This window comes from Cygnus atratus, chromosome 4 (genome assembly GCF_013377495.2).
Source record: "Cygnus atratus isolate AKBS03 ecotype Queensland, Australia chromosome 4, CAtr_DNAZoo_HiC_assembly, whole genome shotgun sequence".
Taxonomy (NCBI): Eukaryota; Metazoa; Chordata; class Aves; order Anseriformes; family Anatidae; genus Cygnus; species Cygnus atratus.
Window position 1 is genome coordinate 5,897,061 of NC_066365.1, and position 9,267 is coordinate 5,906,327.

Consider the following 9,267-nt stretch of genomic DNA (forward strand, 5'->3'; position numbering starts at 1 on the left):
CCTCTGCTTTGCGTTATAAACAAGAGTCACTAACACTCTAGCCCTTGTGTGCTGCCAGGCTTCTTTTTTTTTTTCTTCAACTGTCTCCTTTGCTGCATTAAATAGCAAAATGGAACAGAAATGGCTTGTGTTTGTACAGCCCCAAGCACAGTGGGATTCTGTTTCATGGCTGGGATATGAGGTGCCTCCTAATGCGCAATAATTAATTTCACTCTATCCACTCCTTATATTTAGAAGCATCAGAATTGCCATCCCAAACTAGACTCATGCTACGGCTTGTCCCACAAAGTATCTCCAGCCAGCTAGCAGCAGTTGCTTCAAGAAAAAGCAGCTGTGCGGAAGGTAGTTACAGACTCACTCTTCCAGAGGCAAAACTTTCTAATGCATCAGCTAGGCTCTGTATTTTCTAGGAAATGTGCTAACTTGCAACTGCTTCGAAAACTTTTTTTTAAAGTAAAAATCATTTTGTAGCCTCTAAACTCCCCTCTGCATTTTTTCTACCTATTTCCTTCCTCTTCCCCCAAAAGAGGGAAAAATGCCCCCCAAACTATTTTATTTTTTTCCAGTTGCTTCAAAGTATGTGGGTCTGAGGAGGTGTCTCTCTCCCGTGCCTTCCCACAGGCCAACTGCTTCTGTTCCGTGAAGGAACAATCAATAGGGCTTTGTGAAAATGCAGGGGCTGCCATCAGTTTGCAGGCTCACACGTCAGCTGACAGCACCAGCGAGGGGGGCACCTAATATATTGTCAACTGCACAACACAGGCATGGTGGAAAGATACATAAAAATATGTATTTTCCCCTACCTAATCTCTTCCACTTGTCAGGCACTACATGTAGTAACGCAGAGAAAAATACATCAGCCTAATTCTTATCCTTCCCACTACTTTCTCACACCTTCCAAAGCTGCTTCTCTGCATTAAGGATCACATGGGAGCAGAAAAGCTCAGGTCCAAACTTACTTAAAAAGACCAAGTGCGCTGTGGAAAGTATGGAGAGTGCCACAAAAACAACAGAGAACTGAAAGACTGCATTTTTCTGTTTTGTGCATTTTTCATTTTTATAAATACCAAGAGTGCATTTCCCCATTTGCTCCCTGCTTTCAGCTGTTGCTGGGTCTGTGCTGTGTACACTTACAAACTGACTGTGTGGAGTGGGTCTCATTAGCAGACATTTGGGGGAGAGGAAATCTATGCTGGCTATATGAGATAAATAAGGGTTAAATCCAGCCCTCTTCAGTTGCTCAGCTTTCATGCTTTTGATTTTTACTGTTGCCATTTTAGTAATACTCCAGACCTTTTGGGGCAGATCAAGTTGAAAGCAAAACAGGCAAGGTAGCAAAGGAGCACAGTGGGAACAAAAAGGTTGCCTTTTAAAACTTAAAAAATAAAAAATGTGAAGGTCTTTAATACGAACATGCACCCCCACACAGTTTTCCAAATCCCAGAGAAAGGCAAGTCCAATGTATCTTCCAGCTTTCAAATGTTCTCTTTCAGGGATAAACTGCATTCTTCTTCTTAAGCTATACATGCACTTTAAGCTTCAAGGAAATCTCTCCATTCTGTGAACTTTAGTAACTTGGGGGGAAGGGAAGCAACTCCTGCCTTACTGCAACAAGTCCTTTTCCTCATTTTACTGTGAACAGAACAGTAATGCTACTTTCACACAGGAGGAAACATGCAATCATTCTTTTCTCCTTTTTGCTTACATAAGGGCTGAAGGAGTTGTGTGTCCTTTGGCAAGTAGAAGAATTGTATAACTTCAAAGTATGTGACTTCAAACACGAGTGAAGTAGCACCGAGAGAACAAACAGATTAAACAAAGATGAAAAAAAAGTATCAGGAGCATGAAGATGGGGGTGAGTGCTGCATGGACAGTTGTCAGCTCTCGTGCGAAGGTACGAATACAGAGTGCGACTGATTAAAGGACGCTGAAGTCGAGGGCAAAACTTTCGTGTCAGCATCAGGCCCAGGGTTAACGTTTACCCTTTGATCTCTGTAACAGCACTAAAAGTGGCAAGAGGAGGAACAAGCACTGCAAACTCAGAAATGCCTTTTTCGCATATTCCCTTACATATTCTTTTATTCTTGCTTGTCGCCTCCTGCAAGAACAGCTGTGGCAAGAGTAATGGGAACCATGGGTCAAAGAAGTCAGAAGGACATGAAAGGAGGTGAAGAGCTTTGCGAAACAGCAGCAGGTTCTGGATCTCACACAAGCAGCTGTGTCAAGCAAATGAGAAGACAGGTGAGAAGGAAAGTGCTGGAGCACAGTAACAAAATGCAATGGTTGTAAGCGCAGTTCATGTAAAATGGAAGCAACTGGTGTGAACATACAACAAATGGCAAAAGTCACAGGTACAGCAAGTGCACTGGCCTCCAGCCACCGCTGCATGATAGTGAATGCCATGACTCATGCAGACACATTCAGAATAAGGAAGAGGCCAACTGCTGCCTCTCTGTACGGAAAAACCAGTTCTTGGGACTCGTTTTTCAGACGGAGCGATGTCCTCCGTATGCAGTCCCAAGGGAGCCTGAAAATCGTGCCCGGGTCTCGAAATGAACGTTTCTGGAAGAGGAGCAGCACCTCTGCTAACAAGGCCCCACGGAGCACATGGCACGGGCTCAAAGTGTCTCCTCCGATGGGAACCTGTTTGACAGCTTCGGCTACAGGGGGTGGCCCGAAACCCGTGCTTCTGGCCAGCTGAGCCGCCTTTTCAGCTGAGCTTCCTGAAGCCATCTTGGCAAGATGACCCCAGTAATTACCAACACTTCCCTCCTCCCCCCTGCTTTTTTAACAGCAGGTCGGTGGCATTATTCTTTGGGTAGAGAAGCACAGAAATCTCCACTGAGCTTCTTGTGCCTCGTGGAGATCTACAGCTTGCCTCGCAGCGCGCGGTATTAACTTTCGTAACAGCAACGCCTCGTTGTGTCAACATGTCTCATTAAGTAATAAAGACTTTCAGCTATTTGATTTTACTTATAAAGTTAGCAGCCTTCATGATTTCTTTCTTGTTCGTTAAAGAGGGAATTGTTCTAGTATTCCAACAGGCAGTGAGTCATGCCTAATGAAGGGAAAAATATATTAACAACTTACGGTGGGACCCTTATATTGCGAAGAGCTGCTCTTGTAAACTTTGGGGATTGGATTCCTTACACGTTTTTGAAAAGGCCAAGGGGCGGAATCATTCGAAACCTTTGCAACAATTCCCTTAACGGTGTCTCACAGCCTGGGTCAGCCCATTCCAAGCAAACGTGTCGACACAGACGGCGGAGGGGGAAACGGGCGTCTGCGAGAGGCACCAGCGGCCTAGGATGGAACACAGACGCAGCAAGCCGAGCCAAAACCCCAACGACAGCCCGCTTCCTTAAGCTCCTCTGCGTGCTGGATTTCTTCCCCCCTCCCGCGAGGACCGGGCCATTCCTAGGACTCCAGCCTCCTGCTCCTCGCTGGCTGCGTGGAGGCAGCTGCCGAGGATGCTGGGACACTGTTTGTAAACACTTGGCCACGTGCGCGCGACCGCGTGGAGAGTCATCGTCCTGAGCGCAACGTCTGCCCGCCCGGGGAGCTGCGGTGCGAGCGCGCTGCCGCCAGATCCTTTTCCAGCGCGGCTCGACTTCAAGCAGCTCGTGCCAGGACATTTGGAAGACAAGGCTTAGACTGTTTATGCGTTATTAGAAAGAAGATTAAGCAGAAGAGTTAAGTTTTAGTCACCAACATGTGAATTTGGGGATAGCGTAGCTCACGAGGAGTAACGAATGCAGAAGTCATTACTCTTTTTACATGTCTGCAAAAAATCCTGCTCCAACCTGGAAGCTCCTCCTCCCCCAGACATACACTGGTGAAACCCATATTCGTACCCTGGAAACCCACGTGGAATATGGTCAAGGTCAGAAGCACTAATGGGGAACGCATGAAGATATTTCACATTGCTTAAATTGCATCATAGTAATTAATTACAAAATGGCAAGGCCACTGCCCTGTACACATGGAAAACACTTCCAAGGGGTGCCTCTTGCTTATCTTAGCTGTCAAGCCACTCACCTGCTGCTCACTGCTTTGCTACCGCACGCAAGAGGAACAAATGCTTCTTCCAAATACAACATGCTTTTAATAAAAAAATTTCCCTTTTCATTTCTCATGTAGAAATTCTTTTTGGATCTAACAGTCATGTTCTCATCCAGGACTACAGAAGCTTTTTCACAGTGCGATCTTGATAGGAAAGCTTGGAAAGTTTTCCACCACTTTTCCAGTAAGTGGTGGAGCAGGACAGCATCGCACAGACTTGTGGAAGCACTGGCCTTTACCTCATCATGGAATTTTTACTTGTTGCTTCAGCAGTCAAACATGTTTCTGAAGAAACATACCTTTTGTATGCAAGGTACATGGAGAAACTGTCTTAAAAGACACGCTTTACTTGGTTAAGATTAAAATGCTGAACTTCCCTGTCTTGTTGAACTTGAGTATAGGACAAGTCTGTTCCTCTGCACACTGCAATAGCAATGCTGCATGGTAGTTGCTGTTTTTAAAAGACAAGGTTAAAAAAAAATAAAGGAAACACACCAAGAATTAGGTCAAACTGAAGCCTCGATACTGCAAGCCTCTATTTATTTGTCAGAATAATCTTACTGGGGTTTCTCGCCATATGTATGCTACAAGGCACTCCAACTTGGAACACACAACTCCACAGAAAACTTGCGTTTTGAAGGAGAGCCTGAATTCTACTCAGGCTGCTAAGATGATTCGGCTTTTTGGAAGGTGTTTGACAGAGGTGAACACGCCTACTTGAAAAGATAGACAGCAATTTAAATCTTTAAGTCTTTTAATTGTTGAAGTGTATTGCAAAGCATAGCAACTCTGTTTGAGTTGTCCCCTGATTTAAAACCTTTTGTGGTGAACAACTAGTAGAGCTTTCTGGTCCCCTTGTGAGGCAGGGCATTTCTGCTCCTTCCTTCCATCCTATGTGGAAGGAATTAGCTGCTAGTTGTTCCTCTGTTTCAAACCTTGTTTTTCTCCACCTTCCTTCTGTTAGCCCCTGCTGTGTAATGTGAGACATATTCCCAGCATTTTAATCCGAACAACTTTTCGTGCCAGTCATCAGCTGTCCTTGGGATTAGTCCAGCTGATGCTGGAGGCTCGCAGCTTCACTCCTTAACCCCACCACCTCTGCCTCCACACGCTGAGCAATGCCTTGGGAAAGGGGTGGGTTTTTTAAGAGACTTGCCTACCCTAAGGGAAGGCAGAAGTGATTTCTTTTCAATGGGTGACTGAGAAGATGATTACTCATGGTACTTTCCATTTCTAACATTTTATTATCTAGGATATTGGGACAAGCTATGCAAATTGAAGACGCAACCAGTGACGATCTGAAAGTGTACTGGCTTGAACTGCAGCAACTTGTTTCTAGTTACTTGTTCACTGTTTAAAAGGATACATTTCCTGCAGAATATCATTAAATGAGTAAGAAGGTATTCACTGCCTTACGGAGAATGGGATCAGGATAATGCTGCAAGTGTGATTGATTCATATAATTCCCTTTTTGGCTTTCAGCCATGATGCAGTCATATGCTTTATCTCCGTTCAGACTACAGCTTTTTTTTTTTTTTTAAGTAATGAATCATAGTACATCCCACTCCATTTCAGAACCAGCACATTGCCTTTCAAAATGATGTCACAACACTTTGCTGCTGCTGGCTGACTGCCTCAACAGCAATCAGGGAGCTGGACTAAATAAATACCGTATATTATTTGGCAAAATCATTTGTGGTTGTGTTCTCCAGCGCCGTTTCCAAGATAACCACCAACTCTACTTGAAACTTGGCAACTTTGTTCTACCACTTTCAGGCTCCAGTTGTGAAGCTGGCTTACAGATGCTGCTACCACACTTAGAGCTACTGTGTGGCAGTCAAGCGAGAGCAGTAGAAGGGTCACCGTGATAAGCCAAATTTGACAGCTCATCTGAAATCCCGCCGTGAAAAGTGGACAATGTAAAAACAACTTGTGTCTCTTGCTTCTGCAGGAGCCAAATATCTACCACTCAGAACGAAACGGAGCGAGTGATTTAAAGCCACCGCTTCAGCACGCGCTGTGAAAGCCACTCTGCTGCCATTTATTCACAAGCAACTCGGAGGCAAGCTAGAAGTGAAACACTCCTGATAGTCCCAAACAGGGCCGGTAACATCGTTCCAACCCAAACTTCACGTTTTTCAACATCTGAGCGGCAGGTTTGTTCCAAAACATGTTTTTTCCCCTATAGAACCATTTGTCTGTTACTAACCTATAAAGGAACCGTATGTGGGACTGCATCCCACCAGCACCTGAAGTGCTTGGGGTGAGAGGATGGTCCCTTCAGCCCCAGCAGCAGCCGGAGTCTCCCGATCCTGCACGCAGAAACCAAAACGTTTACAACCTCCCATTCCCGTTACCCAATGCAGCGCTAGTGCCAACAAGAGACCTTGGAAATCTGTCCGTCATAATACAGCTCCTCGGCGGGCACACGTTTCGAGTTCTTTAAACAATGTTGACATGCCAAAGTCTAGGACCATGCGCACTCTATCAAAACAATGCCAGTCTCCCTGGCCAAAGGCCAGGAATCAGCACAATGCTAAAGTCCTCGTTCAAAGCCTTACTATGAGCGGTGATAGTTTGGCAAATTCAGGAGCCTCAGTGTCTCCCGCGCAACCCCTTCTTTTGAATATTTGTTAACAATTAATTCTGAAACAGGCAACACAAAACCAGTTTCTGAGGTCCCTGGAAGTGTTTGCAAAGCTTCTCGATGTCCCTCCCCCAAACGAGACAACTATTTCCACTGAAACGTGACTTTTGAGTGCTTCATTTGGTGAACAGCAGCTTAGTCCCACCACCTAAACACCGTGACTTTTCACTTCTTTGCCCTCCCTTTTTTCTTTCCCCTGCACTGTGGCTGCTAGATTTAAATGTCTTCTGACTTCCCTGGCAGGGTTCACACTACACTTTCCATGACACCGAGAAAGAGTCAAAATATTGCCCAACAGCAATTTATTTACATTGGTTCCAAATTGCTGGTTTTTTGCAGGAAGATATCCAAGATGCATACATTCTTTCAAAGCGTTAACAGCAGCAAATCTGGCAGACCAAAAAGTTCTTGCCCTGCTAGATTTACCAGCATTTTCAAGACACAATAGACAGGAGTATAATGGAAAGAATATACTTGGGGAGCAGGAAAAGAAATACACAAATCTGTCAAAATTGCTACAGATGCAGCAATGTAGTATCAATGTTTCATACCCAGCTTTAGCTGAGTCTTTTCGGGAGAAAAAAAGTATCAGACATTTAGCACCAGAGAACTGAAGCCTAGAAAGCCTTGGAGGACAGCAGCAACTGCTGAGTGCTGCCTGCTCGAGAAAGAGCTGAAAGAAGTAGTGTGACAGGCTATCAAAAACTGTTATGTGACCATTCTTAGTTACAGAGCTTTAACCATAATACACAAGCAAGCAGAAAACTATACATAAACAGCATAAGCTTACCTTTATTCAGAAGGGTGAGAGAAGTCAGTTTTTGAGGCGACGAGGAAAAGAAAGGAGAAGCCCACCAAGAGGGTGAGGAGTTTGGGGACAGGTAACAACGACTGAGGGGCGAGCAGCCCTAAGGACTCAGAGAAACACGTTCGTTTTCTGCGGCTACTGATAAAAGGGGCTAATGCGTTCATCACACATCACTTAAGCAAATTTGTCTAACTCCCAGAAGATAAGAGGTAGAATGATTTATAACCCACGGCCAGCCTGCCACGCCGAGGGCTTCTCTTTAAAGGACACCGCAGGGACCACGGTGTCGGTTTTGCCACCTTCCAACCAGCCAGATCACCCCGCAGCTCGCCCTCCTACACGACCCCGGGCCATTAGCATCTCACCGCCGGCGACCGCGTCCCGCTTTGCACTTCACAACCCCCGGAGAAAGTGCCGGGGCGGAATACACACGAGCGAAGGAAGGTACGACGTACTACAGCTCACCCCCTGCTGCAGCGAGCCAACCTGCCATTCACATGCAAGCAGCGCGGCCTCATTAGCCGGCGAGCAACACCCACTGCCCTGCTTTCACTGGGGACACTATCTGTCTCCTCACCGCCGCGACTCCCCAGCTCCCGAGGAGGAGGAGGAGGAGGAGGAAGGCAGGCAGCCCGGCTCGCCGCCGCCGTGCCCGGGTGCCGCTCGAGGGCTGCGCGATTTGCATGCGGCTCATCATGGAAAACAAACCTTGTGATGAGGGCTCGCCGAGCGGGGCAGGGAGCGAAGGGGCTGCCGCCTCTCCGCGGCCGAGGGGGCGGCTCGGGGTCCGCTCGTGTCCACCCCCCCCCCCCCCCCAGGCGACGTTTTTTTTGGGGGGACGCGCCCCCCGCAGCCCGTTTCCCCGCAGCCACGTTGTGCAAGCGGCCCCGACGGCAGGATTTAGCAACGCGGGTCGGTGGGGGAGAGAAAAATAAGAGGAAAAAAAGAAAAAAAAAAAAAAAAAAAAAAGGGAAGCCTGGCGGCGAGGCTCGCAGCCGCTTCCCCCTCGCCCCCCAGGAGCGGGTTTCGCTTCCCCCCGGCCCCCCTCGCCGCCCCGCCTTTGTGTCGGCCGGGGCCGGGGAGCGCCACAAAGCCGGGGCCGGCCAGCAGCCCCGCTCCCGGAGCCCCCCGGAGGGGTGTGCGGCCGGGCCGAGCCCCCCGCCCGGACAAAGGCTCGGGGCCGGGGCCGGCGGCGCCCCCCGGCGCCTCTGTCAGGCGGCCGCCATGTTGGGGGCGCCGCGGCGACCACCCCCCGCGGGCGCCCCGCCGACCCCCGTCCCTCTCCGCGTCCCTCTCCCCTCCCTCCCTCCCTCCTCTCCCTCCCCGCACGCCGCCGGCCGCCGGGAGCCGCCCTGACCTGCGCCGCGTTCCTCCGCCCTGCCGCCGGGCAGCCCGCACCGCCCCGCGCCGCGCTGCGCTCCGCTCCCCGCTCCTACAGGGCCGCCATCTTGCTTCCTTCTGCTCCGCGCCCGCCGGGACCCCGCACCCAGCGGCACGCGGCGCCCTGACGTCGGCGACCGCCCCGCGCGCCGCCCCGCGCGCGCACCGCTCCCCCCCCCCCCCCCAACCAGCGCCGCGCGCCCCCGTGATGCGGCCGCGGGGGCGGGCACGGGCACGCGCATGGACCCCCCCCGCCCGCCCCCCCCGGCTTCCTTACCGGGCTTGTTCCGGCGTGAGGGGCTTTCCTCGGTTCGGCTTCTATTTTCTTGATTTCGGGCTTCTTTTTCGGGCTTTTAAGCCTTTTTTTTTT

At 49.3% G+C, this 9,267-nt stretch overlaps 1 protein-coding gene across 1 annotated transcript in view; it reads right to left on the minus strand.

The window, feature by feature from the left end:
• TET2 (tet methylcytosine dioxygenase 2) overlaps nucleotides 1-9,010 on the minus strand; it is a 72,947-nt gene extending 63,937 nt beyond the window's left edge. Inside the window, exon 1 of the mRNA XM_035540101.2 lies at nucleotides 8,875-9,010. The gene's annotated coding sequence lies outside the window, so the exon portion shown is untranslated. The remainder of the gene's footprint in view (nucleotides 1-8,874) is intronic.
• Between the last annotated feature and the right edge of the window lie 257 nt (nucleotides 9,011-9,267).